Here is a 19,204-nt window from a genome sequence, read left to right as displayed (position 1 = left end):
AAATCTTGAACAAAATATAAGCTAACCCAATGTAAAATGTCTAAAGATAACACTCTGTTGATTAACATAATGGGCTAATCCTGGGAATTCAAGGTCAATTAATATAATTCACCACTGTAATAGATTTTTAAAGGTGAAAAATAATGCAGAAACACCATTTGATAACATTCAATGTCCATTTATGATAAAAATTCAGCAAGCTGAGAATAGAAAACAACTTTCTTATAAAAGACATCTCATTGTTGTCTACTGTATTAGTCTTCTGAAAGGCCCAACCTTTGGCTGGGTCTATTCTCTTCACTGGAACTATGTTTTTTATTCTCTGCATTTATGCTTTTATGACTTTCTCTATAAAAGACATCCTCAAAAAAAAAAAAACTCTGAGAAGACATTATAAGTAATTATGAAATGCTGAAAACATTCTCTTTAAGAGCAGAAATACAAGAATATCCTCTATCACCCTTTCTCTTTAAGATTGTTTGGAAAGCCTAACCATGATGTGAGAAAAGCAAAAAAAAAAAAAAAAAAAAGAGAGAGAGAGAGAAAGAGAGAAACATGGAAGAATTGAATAGAAAGGAACAAAGTTGTCATTATTTGCAAAATGATACAACTGTCTACAAAGAAAATTAATCTGTAAAAAAACTATCATAATTATTAAATTGTATAGCATGTTTGCTAAATAATATCAATTCACAAAAACCAATATTGTAAGGTATTGTAATGTAAACATATCATTTACAATCATAATAAAAACATAATACTTAGGATGAAACCTACCAAAGGATGTGCAAATCCTTCATGGGCTGCATTTTATTTTATCTTTTAAAAAATTGCTGAGGCCAGGCGCAGTGGCTCACGCCTGTAATCCCAGCACTTTGGGAGGCCAGGGAGGGCTGATCACCTGAGTTCAGGAGTTTGAGACCAGCATGACCAACATGGAGAAACCCCGTCTCTAGTAAAAATACAAAATTAGCCGGGCGTGGTGGCTCATGCCTGTAATCCCAGCTACTTGGGAGGCTGAGGCAAGAGAATGTCTTGAACCTGGGAGATGGAGGCTACAGTGAGTTAAGATCGTGCCATTCTACTCCAACCTGGGAAACAAGAGTGAGACTCCATCTCAAAAAAAATTGCTTATAGTAAAGGTACACAACATGACATTTTGATGTAAATATACACAGTGAAATGATTACTACATTCAAGCAAATTAATATATTTAGCATCTCATATAGGTTCCTTTTTTGTGGTAAAAGCACATGAAATCTATACATATAATGAAAGGAGACCCTTACATTTGAGATAACAGATGAACCTGGAAGAGACTGTGCTAATTGAAATAATTCGGGCACAGAAAGATAAATACTGCATAATCTCATGCATAGGTGAAATCTTTTTTAAAAAGTCGAACACGCAGCCGGGCACGGTGGCTCAAGCCTGTAATCCCAGCACTTTGGGAGGCCGAGGTGGGTGGATCACGAGGTCAGGAGATCGAGACCATCCTGGTCAACAAGGTGAAACCCTGTCTCTACTAATACAAAAAAATTAGCTGGGCATGGTGGCGCGTGCCTGTAATCCCAGCTACTCAGGAGGCTGAGGCAGGAGAATTGCCTGAACCCAGGAGGCGGAGGTTGCGGTGAGCCGAGATCGCGCCATTGCACTCCAGTCTGGGTAACAAGAGTGAAACTCCGTCTCAAAAAAAAAAAAAAAAAAGTCGAACACATAGAAACAGAGTAGAAAGCTGGTTTCTGGGAGTGGAAGGAGGGCGAGGAAATGAGAAATGTAAGCCAAAGGATTGAAAGTTACAAAGGATAAAAACGGGCCGGGCGCGGTGGCTCAAGCCTGTAATCCCAGCACTTTGGGAGGCCGAGGCGGGTGGATCACGAGGTCAAGAGATCGGGACCATCCTGGTCAACATGGTGAAACCCCGTCTCTACTAATACAAAAAATTAGCTGGGCACGGTGGTGCGTGCCTGTAATCCCAGCTACTCAGGAGGCTGAGGCAGGAGAATTGCCTGAACCCAGGAGGCGGAAGTTGCGGTGAGCCGAGATCGCGCCATTGCACTCCAGCCTGGGTAACAAGAGCGAAACTCCGTCTCAAAAAAAAAAAAAAAAAAAAAAGGATAAAAACGTCTATAGATGTAACATACACCATGAGAACTATAGTTAATAACATTGTCTTATATACTGGAAATTTGCTAAGAGGGTAGATTTTATGGGCTGCATTTTAACAGGATTTGTAGGTGATCTGTATGCACATTATAGTTTGAGAATAAGTTTTTTAGTGCAGTGGCTTTATCCTTAGTTGCATATTATAATTAAAACTTTATACACAAACACACACCCATACACACACATATTCCTGGACTCCCCTCATTCTAATGTGTAATAGAATTGGCATCAGTATATCAATATGGTTCAAAGGCTTCCCAGGTGATTCTCATCTAAACCATTACTCAACAGAGTGACAGTAGAATGTTGGAGACAGTAGAATGCTTGGACAAAGGCACATAGGGGCTCCCAAGATACTAGTAATATTTATTCTATTTTTTTATTTGGGTGGTGGATATATTGGCACACTAGTCTTTAAACCATACACATATGTTTATCCATTTTGCAGTATTTTAAATTTTAGTGTAACACAATTAAATACCTCCTTAACAGGAATAGTGCAGTTTTATTATTTAGTCATCTCATTACTTCCCTAATGCTGGGGACACATTACTATGTTGTCTTTCTTAATCATCATAGAAATTAGGGATGGCTTGAAGTCATACTACCTGATATGGTTTGGCTATGTCCCCACCCAAATCTCATCTTGAATTGTAGTTGCCATAATCCTCACATGTTGTGAGAGTGACCCAATAGGAGGTAATTTAATCATCAGGGAGGTTACCCTCATGCTGTTCTCTTAATAGTGAGTGAGTTCTCACAAGATCTGATGGTTTTATAAGGAGCTTTTCCTGCTTTTGCTCGGCACTTCCCCTTGCTGCTGCCATGTGTAGAAGGGCATGTTTGCTTCCCCTTCTGCCATGATTGTAAGTCTCCTGAGGCCTCCCCATCCATGAGGAACTGTGAGTCAATTAAACTTCTTTCCTTTATGAATTACCCAGTCTTGGGTATGTCTTTATTAGCAGTGTGAGGACAGACTAATATACTACTCATCATATAAAGTTAAGCAACATCAGAAACAAAACTTGAATAGGAGTCTGCCATTTTGAACAAATAAATCCATCACAGAATTGAGGGACCTGAATGGCACATTCAAGATTTCACAGGATCAGCTTTTGCCAATACAAGCCTGGCCAAGACTTTGGCTAATTAGAAAGTGAACTTTAACACTAGTGGGGCTTTTTCCTTTCTGGCAAATAAAAACTCTCATCAGCAGGTTTTCCCAACAGCCTCTAGAAACTTTGGCAGTCTTCTCATACTCCAATAATAGCAACAACCATAAACAACTATTTGAACTTGGAATTTAAGGCTCAATGTTCAAATTAATTTATCATAACAATGGAAGAAATCATATTTATGTCACAGTAGCTTTTGAAGGAAAAGTAACCTGTGACTCTATGCAGATAAAATGTACCTGCAAAGAAATCTTATTTTCTGCACTTAATTTTAATTGCAGGGAAATTGCTATCTTCATAGAGTCTATTACAGACATACACTGGACCTGCCCCACCTTTGAGAGGGCTCCAGTGTCTTCTTCTTTTCAAGGTTGCTTCTCAGACCTCACAATGTTGAGAGAGGTGTCACGAGGAGAATTCACAACCCCTGAGCAAACCGGCAAAGCTACAAGTACCCAGTAGAACTGCTCAAATGTTGCTGCAACCAGAAGTCCTCCATAATTGAGTGGGAAGCTTCTAGTAACCAGGAACAAAACACTGAGGAAATATTACAGGTTTCTTAAAAATCATCGAATTTTTTTTTTTTTAGTGATGCAGGTTTCACTCTGTCACCCAGGCTGGAGTACAGTGGCACAGTTACAGCTCATTGCAGCCTCAAACTCCTAAGCTCAAGGGATCCTCCTGCCTCAGCCTCCTGAGTAGCTGGGGCTGCAGGAGCTACATGTCTGGCCAGCTTAAAAAACATTTTTATTTTTCTTGTAGAGACAAGGTCTTGCTTTGTTGCCCAAGCTGGTCTTGAACTCCTGACTTCAAGTGATCTTCTCACCTCAGCATCCCAAAGTGCTAGGATTACAAATTATTGGATTCTTTAAAGAAGCCAGAATTAGGAGTCATCGATGTTTAACAACAGCATAGTACTAAAGTACTGAATCACAGAATTATAAGGCCCTAAGTTAACCTACAGAAAGAACTCAAATGTCCTTACGGAAGCTGTGTCTCTGAGAGGCTAAAAGATTCTCTTAAAGTCAGACAGTAAGTTTGTGACTAGATCAGGGTGAGAATCCAGGTCTCCTAAGTCTCCTTGAACTATCACTACTACAAAGACTCAAGAAATCGAGTATCAATGAACTGAATTAGGAGTTCATAGGGTTTCTTGTTTGGTTGGAAATTTTATTTTTTATTTGGAGATATCTAGGTTAATGATATCTACTCTTTTACTGTCTATGGTTTAACATTTAAGACTACTCACATTATTTCACTGAAATAGGGTCCTTCACAAGAAACAGGGCTCACTGGGTATCTCTCACCTGCTAACTGGCTATCTGGATAGCTATTGTTTAGAGACTAGATTTGGTAATCAATGTCATTGTAAAAAGTATACTCTATTTTAAATATTCAACCTACAGAATCATTTTATGCTCAAAAAATATTTTAATGTAATGCTCAATTAAAAAGGAACATAGGTTTAAGGTACAAAAATGGGGGTGGGGAGAATACAGTAGTTCCTTAAAAATTAAACATAGAATTACAATGTGATCCAACTATTACCCTTCTGAGTAGATATCCAAAATAACTGAAAGCAGGGACTCAAATAGATACCTATACACCATTGGTGCATAGCAGCATTATTTACAATAGCCAAAAGATGGAAACAACACAAATGTCCATCCACAGATGAATGGATAGACAAAATGTGGCATATATAATATACACAGTGAAATATTATTCACTTTTAAAAAGTAATGAAAGGGAAGATGGCAAAGTAAGAAGCACCAAGAGTCTGTCTCCCCATGTAGACAATAATTGCCCTGACAGAATCTGTCTGATATAATCCTTTTGGAACTCTAGAGTCTATTGAAGGCTTGAAACTTCCAGTGGAGACTTTGTATGGTAAATCGATGTTAATTTTAGCCAACTTAAGCTCTTAGCACAGTAGTAGCTACTCATCCTTCACCTCCAGATCTATCACAGGCAAATGTCCACATGTTCCTAAAGTAACTTGCACACAGCTTACAGAAGCCAGGGTAAGCAAAAAGGATCCTGTCTTCCAAATATCAGTGATATGTGCTCTAATCACTGATTGCTTTAATCACTGACTGCCATTTCTGATTACAGAGCTGCAGACAAAGAGGTGACAGCCATTGTTTTTGCACTGCCCTCCATTACTGCAAAACCCTCCTTCTCTGGCTGAAGTGGCTTCCAGGGGATTTAAGGGCCAACATTCTCCTCCACCCCTTCATTTTGCTTTCTATTTTTCTCTTTTGGGAGCCAGACATCAATGACTAAATGCAACTGAATATATGGCAAACAGCAGAAAATGGCCATGCATGCCCAGGGAAAGGCACGGGCTCAGGAAAGACCTGAGAATCTCTTAAGTATATACCTCAGGCTTATCTTTGGCATGGAGACAGCTTAAAACACTTTAAAAAACAAAAACAGTAACAAAAACCAAGCAAATATGGGTAAGGAGATACTATGAAGAAACTGCATCAACTAGTGTGCAAAATAAGCAACTGGTATCATGATGACAGGATCAAATTCATACAAAGCAATATCAACCCTAAATGTAAATGGATTAAATGCCCCAATTAAAAGACACAGACTGGCAAACTGGATAAAGAGTCAAGACTCATTGGTGTGCTATATTCAAGAGACCCATCTCACGTGCAAAGACACACAAAGGCTCAAAATGAAGGGATGGAGGAAAATTTACCAAGCAAATGGAAAGCAGAAAAAACCAGGGGTTACAATCCTAGTTTCTGACAAAACAGACATTAAACTAACGAATATCAAAAAAGACAAAGAAGGACATTATATAATGGTAAAGGAATCAATTCAACAAGAGCTAACTATAATAAATATATATGCACACAAAACAGGAGGACCCAGATTCATAAAACAAGTTCTTAGAGACCTACAAAGAGACTTAGATTCCCACACAATGATAATGGGGGACTTTGACACCCCACTGTCAATATTAGACAGATCATGAAGACAGAAAATTAACAAGGATATTCAGGACTTGAACTCAACTCTGGATCAAGTGGACCTGATAGATATCTACAGAACTGTCCACCCCAAATCAACAGAATGTACATTCTTCTCAGTGCTACAAGGGAAGGGACAGCATCAGGATAAACAGCTAATGCATGAGGGGCTTAATACCTAGGTGATGAGTTGACAGGTGCAGCAAACCACCATGGCACACATTTACCTATGTAACAAACTTGTATGTTCTGCACATGTATCCCAGAACTTAAAATAAAATAAAATTTAAATATTACAAAAAAGAAGGGGACAGAGGAAAAACGATCAATGTAATATGTTGTGTTAACAAAATGAATAACAAAAAACACATGATCATCTCAATTGATGTAGAACAAGTATTTGACATAATTTAACACCCTTTAATGATAAAAACACTAAACAAATTTGGAATAGAGGAAAAGTATCTCCAAATAATAAAAGCCACATATGAAAATCCACAGTGAACACCATACTTAACAGTGACAGACTAAAAACTATTCCTCTAAAATTAGAAACAAAGCATAGATACCTACTTTCTCCACTTCTATTCATCATAATACTGGAAGTTCTAGTCAGAGCAATCATTCAGGAAAAATAAATAAAAGGCATTCATGTTGGAAAGGAAGAAGTAAAATTATCTTTGCAGATGATTTAATTTTATATGCAGAAAGCCCTAAAGATTCCACACACACAAAATTGAGTTAATCAATTAATTCAACAAAGTAGCAAGACACCTTTGTGTCTTTTGCATGTTGACTTTTCAACATGCAAAAAATCGGTTGCATTTTTATACACTTAAAATAAATTATCTGAAAAGGAAATTGTGAAAATAATATTTACAATGGCATCAAAAAGAATGAAATACTTGGGAATTAACTTCACCAACAAGATAAAAGATTTGTACAATGAAAACTACAAAATACTGCTGAAAGAAAATTTAAAAGGCATATGTAAATGGAAACTTTTACTTGTTCATGAAGTGAAAGATTTAATATTGTTAGGATAGCAACACTATTCAAAGCAATCTCTATTTTAAAAATCCCTTTTTTTTTTTTTTGCAGAAATAGAAAAACCCATCCTAAAAATCCTATGAAATTTCAAGGGATCCCAAACTGACAAAACAATCTTGAAAAAGAACAAAGCTGGAGGATTCACATTTCCTGATTTGAAAACTTACTACAAAGCTACGATAATCAAACAGTATAGTACTAATATAAAGAGAGAAATATGGACCGGTGGAATTGAATAGAAAGCCCAGAAATAAACCTGCACATTTATTGTTAAATGATCTGTTTACAAAGGTGCCAAGACCCCTCAATGGGGAGAAGATAGTTTTTTCAAGAAATGGTGCTGGGAAAACTGGATAGTCATCCAGTTAATATATCCTTAGTATCCAGGATATATTAAGAATTCCTGAAACTCAATAACAACTTTAAAAACACAGACAATCCACCTCAAAAGTAGGCAAAAAAGGCTGGGCACAGTGGCTTAGGCACTTTGGGAGGCTGAGGTGGGTGGATCACTTGAGGCCAGGAGTTTGAGACTAGCCTGGCCAACATAGTGAAACCCCGTCTCTACTAAAAATACAAAAATTAGCTGGGTGTGGTGGCACATGCCTGTAATCCCAGCTACTCGGGAGGTTGAGGTGGGAGAATCACTTGAACCTGGGAGATGGAGGTTGCAGTGAGCCAAGATCATTCCAATGCACTCCAGCCTGGGTGACAGATTCTGTCACAAGAAAAAAAAAAAAAGGCAAAAAACTTAAATGACTTAAATGGACATTTCATCAAAGAAGATATACAAGTAGCCAACAAGTATATGAAAATATGTTTAACATCTCTAATCCTTAGAAAATGCAAATCAAAACAACTATAAGATACCACCTCACATCTATTAGGAGGGCTACTATCAAACAAACAGAAAATACTAAGTGTTGGTGAAGATGTGGAGAGGTTGGAACCACGTGTGTTATTGGTGGGAATGTAAAATGGTGCAGTCCCTGTAGGAAACAGTATGGCACTTCCTCAAAAAAATTAAGACTAGATTACTGTATGATCCAACAATTTCACTTCTGAGTACTAAAAGAGTTTCAGAAAGGTATTTGCACACCCATGTTCATAACAGCATTGTTCACAATAGCTAAAATTTGGAAGCAACCCAAATGTCCACTGATGAATGGATGAATGAATAATCAAAATGTAGTATATATATATATATATATATATATATACAATGGAATATTCCACAGCCTTATAAAGGAAGGAAATTCTGACAAAGGCTACAACACATATGAATCTTGAGGACATTATGCTAACCAAATTAAGCCAATCATAAAAAGAAAAATCCTGTGTGATTCCACTGATATGATGTATTAATACCTAGAGCTGTCAATGTCATAGACACAATAGAATAGTGGTTGTCAGGATATGGGGGTAGGCGGGGATTGGGAGTTTAATGGGTACAGAGTTTCTGTTTTACAAGGTAAAAAAGTTACGGAGATGAATGGTGGTCATGGTTGCATAACACGATGCATATATTTAATGCCACTGAACTACACACGTTAAAATGGTAAGATGGTCAATTTTATGCATGTGTATTTTAGCAGTTTTTAAATCGGGGGAAAATGAAATTCTGATACATGCTACAACATGGATGAACCTTGAAGACATAGTTATGCTAAGTGAAATAAGCCAGACACTAAAGGACAAATATTGTATAATTCCTCTCTTATAAGGTTCCTAGAAATAGTCAAACTCATGGAAACAGAGAGTAGAATAGTGGTTGCCCAGGGTTGAGAGGAGGGAGGAATAGGGAGTTAGTGTTCAAGGGGTACGGAGGATTGTTGTTGTTGTTGTTGTTTTGAGATGGAGTCTCACTCTGTCACCCAGGCTGGAGTGCAGTGGTGCAATCTCAGCTCACTGTAACCTCCACCTCCAGGGTTCAAGTGATTCTCCTGCCTCAGCCTCCCAAATAGCTGGAACTACAGGCGCGTCCTACCACACCCGGGCTAATTTTTTGGTATTTTTAGTAGAGATGAGGTTTCACCATGTTGGCCAGACTGGTTTCGAACTCCCGACCTTGTGATCTGCCCTCCTCAGCCTCCCAAAGTGCTGGGAGTACAAGTGTGAGCCATCGTGCCTAGTAGGTATGGAGTTTTAACTGGAGCTAATGAAAAAGTTCAGGAGATGGATGGTGGTAATCATTGCACAACAATGTGGTTGTACTTAATGCCTCTGAATGGTACAAGGAAACATCAGTAAAATGGTAAATTTTATGTAATATATATTTTAGCACAATAAAAAAGAAGAATTTCTAGCTCACATTTGGAGTTGGTGCAGAAGACATTTTAGTGAAACAATAAATTCTTAGGAAGAGCTCAATTCCAAAGAAACAGGCTATTTCGCTACACCTTTAATTGTGTGGCTCCTTCTCAAAAGCTCAGAAGGAGCTGATGTCACAACGTAAAGCATCCCTTCCACCGAAGTGCCGAAGCATTGCAAGGAAAGCACTGTTATCTTGATCTCTGTGCCTGAACAAATCTTCTTCTCATGTTTGTTGTCACAGTTTGATGAATGCCCTCAGCCAGCCAGCTACCCTACGTGGTTGTGTAAACTCCTCGTCTTGCCCTCAACCCCAGGGGTGACCTGGCACGTTAGTGACTCCTGGCTGAGGTAAACGATATGGCACGGTGGTAATGGCAACTGTCAGATCCTTCCCTTTTATCTCCCTCCATCCACTGTGAAGAGTCTCTCCCCAGCTCCCTCCTACCAGGCATCAAAAACCCAGATAAAGGGGAAAGGAGTTATCTGAAGCATTGTGTGTCCCCTGTAAGAAATCCAATTATTTATTGTCACTGGAAACATTTTCCTTTAAGTGTGTTAGTGAGTGACCTAAATGCATAGTTTTCCTCCGTTAGCATAGCTCCTCCTCTATCCCACATTTTGAAATCTGAAACAGTCCTCTCCCTCCTTCAAGATAAAGACAAAAGTTAGTGGAAACACGGTATGCCCAGTTACAACACAGAGAAGACACAGGATATTGGAGCCCTGTTCTTCAGCTACTGGTTTTTGCTTTAAAAAAAAAAAAAAAGGATTTTTTCCTAGGACTCCCACAGCTGTAATTTTAAAATGAGAGGTGAGCGGCACTGTTATTCCAGAGGATGCCTGCCTCAGGTTCTGCTCTGTCAAGGGCAGAGAAGTAACACAAAAGAATTCAATCACTGCAGCCACTTCCTCAGTCCCCTGTATGAGTGACAAGATAGACCCCTGAGCTCACAGGACTAAAGCCTCAAACCCCACTTTGGTGGAGGAATCTTTAGGTAGACCTAATGATTAGCTTCGTTTTCCGCAAAGCCTTCAACTTCCCCCACCCTTGGTGCCAATTACGGGAGAGCAGTTGGGGAACAACACACATGTCCCAGACCAATAGGGTCCCCGGGGGAGCTGTGACTTGGATAGATGGAAGGGTCTTTGAATCCTTGCTCTAGAAAGTGTTTCCACTTCAGGCGACCCAAGCTGCTTAGGGAAAGGAGCTACTGTTCATTTCCTTGAAGCCTTTTTGCTATTGCCATGTGTGAGATTAATCTACCAGTGAAGTTTCTAAGGAGTTGGAGGACAAAAGGTCGGGATGAAGATCTAGCAACAGATTCCACTTATTGGCTGTGGTCTACGCCTTCTCTGAACTTCCATGTTCAGAAAGAATGAGAAAGAACCAGAGGCACCTGGGGCTCCAGGTCATTTCCCCATTATGGTCCCAGACCAACAGCAGATGCGGCAATCCTCTGAACAGCCGCTCATATCTCTTGGGCCTCTCCTCTTCCCTTTGCCCAGTGGTCAACCTTGTTTTCATTAGCACCCCTACAACCAGCCTTTTTTAGACACATTTGTTCCTAATCACCCCCTCCATGAGATGCCAACAGCACAGGCATGCTGGATATCTATTTGTGTACTATACTGGTGCTTTACAGCAAGAGAAAGATCCCTGCCTCTTCCCAAGAACCAATTTTTGCCCCACTGGGGACAATATCGCCCCCATTGAAAATGCATGTCCTAATGCCTTTGGAGAGCCAGTTGGAATAGGCATGACTTGAAGATGGCGCTGTAGCGGGGCATTTTCCCGTGACCAGTCTGGCAGAATGGGAAAAACACTAAATCTGGGCTCAGAAAGGCTAGGTCTGCATGCCAGCTCCACCTGCCTCTCTCAGGACCAGCAGGCTAAATTTACGAAATACCCATATTCCTTGAAGTCTGAGTATCCTCATCTATAAAATGGAGATCATGTCTGTCTTCAGATTGTAGTGAGAATTAAGGATAAAATGTGTATTACAGCAACAAGCACCCACCATATTGTGTGCTTAGCAAATCCTGAGTTCTCATCTCTCTCTCTCTCTTCCCTTTAGTTGCTGTCAAAAATATCATATTCTGGTTTACAAGAGCTAGTTTGTATTCTTTAGCAAGATTTTGCTTCCTTCCAGAGACATACTGGATTGAAAACTAACTTGCAAACGAATGTAAAATGTGTTGCTACTATAGCTGGTGTGTAAATGTTAATATCAGGAGGTAATAAACCTAATCATACATCAAGGAGAAATAAAAAGTTACACACATACTCAAACTTAACAGCTCGCTGAAATTTCTTTGCACTTGAAAAACCAAGTATATTAATCACTCTCTTCTCCCGACTTTCCTTCCCTAATAAAGTTTCACTATTCTTTATTTAAGGTTCCATGGTAAATTTAGCAACAAAACAGAAAACATTATTTCTTTCTGAAGGTATAATAGACTCCCTCAGGTACCTCACTCAGAAGAATTAGAAGTAAGTAAGCCTCTCAGATGAGATTTTCAAAGGTGACTAACTTTCTCTGGTCTGCGCACTCAGTCCTTGCTATATACCAAAACTCAGGGTTCGTTTCTGAATTTAGCCCATTGACGGTGATGCTGCAAGAATGGGAGTGCTTTGGAAGTATTGTGATGGAAGCAGCAGGACTTGATGGCAGCCTAATTTGGGAAGAAAAGGAGTCTAAAATTACTTCACATGATCTGTTTCAAGAGATATTAATCTTCCATCAAGTACAAAATGTACTTTCATGCATACTGAAAACTAAGATAGTCACAGTTATTGTAAATAAGTATATAGACAAGATTAAACGACATTAAATATCAAAAGCTAATTCGAGTTTCTGGCGTCAGAGACAATGCTTCCTCCACAAGTAAGTATGGGTAGTGGGTGACAGATACTCCTGAATTCGATTGTCACCAGTCTTCAGAGTTTGGGGTGTCATCAGTCACCCCGGGAACAGTGAATGACAAGTCAGAGTCTTCCATGGTGAAAGGATTCTTCTGCGAGGGAGTTCACTGCTATGTCCTCTTGAATATAATAGGGGCATAGTCAATGTTTATTGGTTTGTGGTTTTTCAGTCTACTAGTGTGTGTAGGCAATGATGATATGTTAGGGTAACAAACAAATTCTGAAATCTCAGTGATTTAGCACCATAAAGGTTCATTTCCAGCCACACAAAGTCCACTGCGGTCCCGGTGACTGCAGAGTTGTCTTCCATGTCATTGAACCAGGTTGCTTACGACCATGGGCTTTACCCATTCAACGTGCGGCTTCAATCCAGAATTGAGGCTTGTCCACTTCCCCTCTGCAGGGGCTGAGCCTGCAGGGGAGCCCGGGAAATATTTGCTGAGTATTCTGTCTCTATCACACGTGGGTGGACTTCCGCAAATCTACCTTTCAACACTGGGTGATGAGTTCCTCTTGACTGTGCTTCCTATTGATTTGGGATGGATGGGAGAGGACTAACTAGAATTATTTATTAAAGGGCCAGAAACCTATTTCCCTCCCAAACATGTCAGCTTTTGAGCAAAAAAATATTTGCACAGTTGGCTATAGTAACAGAGCCACCAACTAGCAAAAGCACAGCTATTGTGTAGCCCACGCAATGTTAGCTACAATTTGAGTGATAAATTTTAAGCTTAAGAGGTCAATCAATATTGGTTGATATAATGAATACTCATCAGCCGCCAAACTCGGCATCTTATTTACCCATGTCTACTTCCTTCCTCAAAGTATTTCTGGAATCAAATGGGAATTAGTCGCCCATGCGTCTGTTCCTTCTGGTAAAAGCCAATACTCAAACCTGGGAGTTTATCTGAAACGTCCAGACATCTGGGACCACAAATAGTGAAAAATGGGGCTGTCCCAATAAGCGCAGATGGCTGGTAAACTTGTGGTACCATGGACTCATTTTGCAGGTATGAGATCAGTCATGATGGAGCCAAATTATTTTCTTTTATGAACTTTTAATGTTTTTTGGCGTACTTGAAAAGTGCAATAAAAATGAAAAAATATTCATCAATATTAGCATATCTCTGTAGTCCTACTGTTGCATGGTAATATCATTAATTATGTATGGCTCCCACAGGGTAGTGTGTTTCAAGGGAGTGGAAATTGAATACAAAGTCTTTTATTCCTGTTTTCCCTCCAACTCAAGTCATTAGTTCTCGCAGCAGATCTGCCCCCAACCCCAAGCCCCCAATCCTAATGCCCCAGTCCTTGCCCACTCACAGCAATTTTCTGGCAAGCCAAGGCGCTATACCTTGAAGTGAATTCGTGGTTTTCCTCCAATTCCCAGCAAGTGAGCATTCCTATTTTGGGAACTGGCTTAGGCTAAGATAGTCACTCATTGCTACAAGCGCCGTCGGCGCAATTGTATTTTGTGTGTGGCATACACATTTAACCTTCTGCCCTTGGAACAGTGTAATTGCTTGACATTCTGGCTGCCTGGACACTTTGTATCTCTGACCCCTCCAGTCCCACACCCGGAGCAGAGAGAGAGAGACGAGGGCGGATACCTAAGAGAAAACATTTTCCTCCTCCAAGTGAGCTGCTCGCAACAGCTGCGCTCCGTTCTTGAGACCCTCCTGGCTTCTTCATCCTCCGCAGGCAAGATACTGAATGGAATCCACTTGCAGGGCCATCCCTCTCCTGAAGATGGCAGAATCTGAACAGCCAAGTGAAAGACAGGGGGTCCCACAAGCCCCTTTCCTACCCCATCCCGAAATGGAAGGAAATGCCCTATGCTAGAAGAAAAGTGCATTCTGAGCGACACTTACCCTTGCGGATAAAGTCAAGACTTGGGTTTCTGGAAATGGAAATCCTGTCACTTTCCTTCATCATTCGGTTTTTGTCTTTTTTAGAGACAGGCTGGAGGGCAGTGCAAGCTGAGCGCACTGACCGATGGAGAGAAAAGCCAGATGGGGAGAGAAAAGGCTTAGGGGCAAGAGAGCAGAGAGGTAAAAATAGAGAGGGGGAGACGGACGATAGAGGGGAGGGGCACAGGAAGGAAGTGCCCTGCCCTTCTCCCGGCCACACGCAGGAGGGGGTGTCCGCCCGCATTTGTCCCCCGGGACCGCAGCACAGCACGGCCAGGAAAGGCCCGTTCTCCAGGAAGTGGGGATCACTACAGGGGCTGCGCTCCTCTCACTCCTCCTGAGACATCCTCGTTCCCTCTCTGACTCCCCTCCATCCATAAGCCTGGCCATTCTCTTCTTTCATCAGACTAGACAGAGCTGGAGCATTTGAAGATGCAGACTTCACAGAACGTTGCTACCGTTCCACGTTCCACGGAACGTTACCAACTTTCCACGTTACCACCTTGCCTTCTCCTCTGTGAAACTCCCCCGATTGCCCCTCCCATCTTCCATCTCTGTGCACTGTTTTCACTCGCCGCCTCTCCCTCCGGCTCTTGAGCTGCCCGAAGGTAGTGCCCGTTCGCTGTTGTATTCTCGGTGCCCTGTAAGGTGCCTGGGGCATGGTAGGAGGTCTATAAATATTGCACAAATAAATTAACAAATGAGTGGGCGCGGTGGCTCACGCCTGTAATCCCAGTACTCTGGGAGACTGAGGCAGGTGGATCACTTGAGGTCAAGAGTTCGAGACCAGCCTGGCCAACATGGTGAAACCCCGTCTCTACTAAAAACAAAAGTTAGCTGGGCATGGTGGTGCACACCTGTAATCCCAGCTACTTGGAGGCCGAGGCAAGAGAATTGCTTGAACGGGAGAGGTGGAGGTTGCAGTGAGCCGAGATCGTGCCATTGCACTCCAGCCTGTATGACAGAGCAAGACTCCGTTTCAAAATTAAAAAAAATAATAATAATAACGAATGAGTGGAGCATGTTATTACTTCTAAAAACATAATGCTGAGTGTGGCATTCTTCAGCAAAAATAGAGACTGGAACCCTTTGCGTGTGGTTTTTCCCGCAAGGAAAACCAGGGCTAAGGAAATTCAGCCTTCCGGACACCACCAAGGGAAAAATGTGGCCAGCACATAAAAACCATTCAATTTCCTTTCACAGCATCTCTGGGTACACATTGTTATTTATTTAATCCTATACATCCCTATTTGTAAATTTACTTATTTATTTATATTTAACATGGATACTCATTCACTATTACTGAGTTTTTCAAAACTATGTGTCTGTCTCCGCATATTTTATCGGCTGGAGCGCATGCCTGGCCAGCTGCTAGAGCCGCTGGAACAGGCGTTTGGATCAGTGCTGGGACAGGAGTCGGGGCCAGAGTGATTCCTGCTGCGACTGCCACAGCCAGCTTGTGAAGGACTCAGGTGCTGATAGACCTGGCAATGAACAAACCTCAACTTCTGACAATGTTTTTAAAGTAATTAAGTGCTGCTGGATAGACCATAGTATATGATGACAGAGCCTAGACATTCTGGCAGAACCATCTTAAAAATGAAAATAGACATATTATCATTCAAATTTCCAAGGAAACTTAACAGCACTGGTGTATAGATTCTGAGCAACACCTTCCCTGTGGATAACGTCAAGACTTTGCTTTCTGGAAATGGAACTCTCATCACTTTCAGTTTCTTTCTTTAGAAATGAAGTCTCACTCTGTCACCCAGGCTGAAGTACAGTGCTATCATAGCTCACTGTAGCCTTGATTTCCTGGGCTCAAGCAATCCTTCTGCCTCAGCCTCCTGAGTAGCTGGGACTACAGGCACACACCACCAAACCTGGTTCTTTGATTCCTTTTTGTTTAATTGAAAGTAATCAACTCAAATTTATCATCTTTTAGAGAATATGTGAGGAATATGGTACCTAAAGGAATTCTTTTTTTTTATTGCATTTTAGGTTTTGGGGTACATGTGAAGAACATGCAAGATTGTTGCATAGGTGCATACATGGCAGTGTGATTTACTGCCTTCCTCCCCCTCACCTATATCTGGCATTTCTCCCCATGCTATCTCTCCCCAACTCCCCACCCTCCGCTGTCCCTCCCCTATTTCCCCCCAACAGACCCCAGTGTGTAGTGCTCCCCTCCCTGTGTCCATGTGTTCCCATTGTTCAACACCCGCCTATGAGTGAGAACATGTGGTGTTTGATTTTGTGTTCTTGTGTCAGTTTGCTGAGAATGATGGTTTCTAGGTTCATCCGTGTCCCTACAAAGAATGCGAACTCATCGTTTTTGATGGCTGCATAATATTCCATGGTGTATATGTGCCACATTTTTCCTGTCCAGTCTATCATCAATGGGCATTTGGGTTGGTTCCAGGTCTTTGCTATTGTAAACTGTGCTGCAATGAACATTCGTGTGCATGTGTACTTATAGTAGAACGATTTATAATCCTTTGGATATATACCCAGTAATGGGATTGCTGAATCAAATGGAATTTTTATTTCTAGGTCCTTGAGGAATCGCCACACTGTCTTCCACAATGGTTGAACTAATTTACACTCCCACCAACAGTGTAAAAGCGTTCCTATTTCTCCACATCCTCTCCAGCATCTGTTGTCTCCAGATTTTTTAATGATCGCCACTCTAACTGGCGTGAGATGGTATCTCAATGTAGTTTTGATTTGCATTTCTCTAATGACCAGTGCTGATGAGCATGTTTTCATATGTTTGTTGGCCTCGTGTATGTCTTCTTTTGTAAAGTATCTGTTCATATCCTTCGCCTACTTTTGAATGGGCTTGTTTGTTTTTTTCTTGTAAATCTGTTTTAGTTCTTTGTAAATTCTGGATATCAGCCCTTTGTCAGATGGGTAAGCTGCAAAAATTTTTTCCCATTCTGTTGGTTGCCGATTCACTCTAGTGACTGTTTCTTTTGCTGTGCAGAAGCTGTGGAGTTCGATTAGGTCCCATTTGTCTATTTTGGCTTTTGTTGCCAATGCTTTTGGTGTTTTGGTCATGAAGTCCTTGCCTACGCCTATGTCCTGAATGGTTTTGCCTAGATTTTCTTCTAGGGTTTTTATCGTGTTAGGGCTTATGTTTAAGTCTTTAATCCATCTGGAGTTAATTTTAGTGTAAGATGTCAGGAAGGGGTCCAGTTTCTGCTTTCTGCATATGGCTAGCTAGTTTTCCCAACACCATTTATTAAACAGGGAATCTTTTCCCCACCTAAAGGAATTCTTACCAGCTAGCAACACAATGAGTGAACCAAGCCAATCAGACCAGGTAAAGTTTGTAACATCGTATGCTAAGTGTCTCCCAAAGACCTGTTTAGACACTAGGCTATTCCAAGTGGCATAAACCATCCCCACTGGTGTCTGCATTCTCTGGTCCTTATTCTGTAACTTCACCGCGCGTCCTCCACGAAAAGGCACAAACTGGCCATGGTGGGTTACATTTTCCTTTGCTCACTCCGGAGTTTTGAAAGTTTCCATTAGATGTTGACATTTAAGAATTGGGAAACCTCATTTTTTTTAAATCTAGGTTTTATTTTCTCTTTAAAAATCAGAAAATGTAGCAACATTGAGCATGAATTCTTTTATGGACACACTGAGCTCAAATAGAAGTTACCGACTCTCTAATAACATTGATAAGAATAATAGTAGTAACAGCTATTTATATAATAGGATGTACTATGAGCCACCTGCTCCCTTAAGAGCTTTGCATATATTACATCATTTTATCTTCACATCAACCCCATGAGGTGGGCACTATAATTACCTGCAGTTTTCTAAGACAGGAAAACAAGACATGGTGAGCTCAAGTAACTTGCCCGCAGTCACACAGCTTTATTTTTATTTATGTATTTATTTGTTTGTTTGTTTATTTTTGAGACGGAATCTTGCTCTGTTGCCCAGGATGGAGTGCACTGTCGTGATCCGGGCTCACTGCAACCTCCACCTCCCAGGTTCAAGCAATTCTTCTGCCTCAGCCTCCTGAGTAGCTGGGGTTATAGATGTACAACACCCTGCCCAGCTAATTTTTGTATTTTTAGTAGAGACAGGGTTTCACCATGTTGGACAGGCTGGTCTTGAACTCCTGACCTCAGGTGATCCACCCACCTCAGCTTCCCAAAGTGCTGGGATTACCAGCATGAGCCACTGCACCCAGCCAGTCACACAGCTTTAAATGATAGAGCCAAGATTTGAACCAAGCAGTCTGAATGGCTAAATACTCAAAAATGCAGTCTCCCAAATGATGCTGGGCAGGAACAAACTACTGTAGGCACATGGATGTCTAGCTGTAAACACTGTTGTATCTAACACATAATAATTCAAAATAGTATGGAGTCTGGAGTCAGATTCCCTCCATTTGAATCTAGTCTCTGCCACATTTCACCTGGGAGAACTTGGGCAACTTGATTCATATTTTTAAGCTTTAGTTTCATCTGTAAAATGAGGAAATAGCACCTTCCCCATGGATTGTTTAGACTTTACAGAATTAAGTGAGGTAATAAAAATCCTTAGCATAGGTAAGCAGTGGCACATGGTAAATGCTCAATTAATGTTTACTATTGTTATTTTTATCTAGGTAACATTTAGCACTGAAAATTTCATGTGTATCTGACTGAGAAAAGTCTT

General features: G+C 40.8%; 1 long non-coding RNA gene across 3 annotated transcripts in view; it reads right to left on the bottom strand.

Moving 5' to 3' along the window:
* The window catches only part of LOC105731017 (uncharacterized), a 59,092-nt gene extending 44,416 nt beyond the window's left edge, over positions 1 to 14,676 (bottom strand). For all 3 annotated transcript variants that reach the window (XR_010340007.1, XR_010340006.1, XR_001110636.3), the window contains exon 1: positions 14,486 to 14,676. This is a non-coding gene — a long non-coding RNA (uncharacterized LOC105731017). The remainder of the gene's footprint in view (positions 1 to 14,485) is intronic.
* Between the last annotated feature and the right edge of the window lie 4,528 nt (positions 14,677 to 19,204).

This window comes from Aotus nancymaae, unplaced genomic scaffold (assembly GCF_030222135.1).
Source record: "Aotus nancymaae isolate 86718 unplaced genomic scaffold, 86718_ANA_hifiasm-v0.15.2.pri h1tg000006l, whole genome shotgun sequence".
NCBI classification, from domain to species: domain Eukaryota; kingdom Metazoa; phylum Chordata; class Mammalia; order Primates; family Aotidae; genus Aotus; species Aotus nancymaae.
Note: the sequence above shows the minus strand (reverse complement) of the source record. Positions and strands in the feature narration are given on the sequence as shown.